The sequence below is a fragment of the Camelina sativa genome, unplaced genomic scaffold, assembly GCF_000633955.1.
Source record: "Camelina sativa cultivar DH55 unplaced genomic scaffold, Cs unpScaffold12412, whole genome shotgun sequence".
In the NCBI taxonomy this organism is placed as follows: domain Eukaryota; kingdom Viridiplantae; phylum Streptophyta; class Magnoliopsida; order Brassicales; family Brassicaceae; genus Camelina; species Camelina sativa.
In genome coordinates, this window is record NW_010933452.1 from 1 (window position 1) to 355 (window position 355).

Consider the following 355-nt stretch of genomic DNA (forward strand, 5'->3'; position numbering starts at 1 on the left):
AATGTTGTCTTCCCAGAACTTGGAGGACCTAGTAGAAGTGTCAATCTCAAGAAACAAAACATAAAAGTAATTTAGACAACAAAAAAAAATTTAGCAACAAAACATAATGAAGAAATGCTGTAGTATTTATATAAATAATACCTGGAAGGTCGAATGATGCCACTAATACCATCTAAAATCGTTAATTTGCTCCGTTTCCCACCAATCACATGTATGTTCCTTAACAAACCCTGTAACATATTCTTAATTAAATTACCAAAATTGCTCACAACAACTATATATAATTAAAGAAGAATATTGAAAGAGTAAATTGTTAGTACCTCTGCCATGTTAATGATGAAATTGGGAATTGTTG

At 30.4% G+C, this 355-nt stretch overlaps 1 long non-coding RNA gene across 1 annotated transcript; it reads right to left on the minus strand.

The window, feature by feature from the left end:
• Window positions 1-355, minus strand: LOC104775339. The gene is made up of 3 exons (XR_765849.1): window positions 321-355; window positions 142-230; window positions 1-45 (listed from the first exon to the last, which is right to left on the minus strand). It is a non-coding gene; the product is annotated as an uncharacterized LOC104775339 (long non-coding RNA).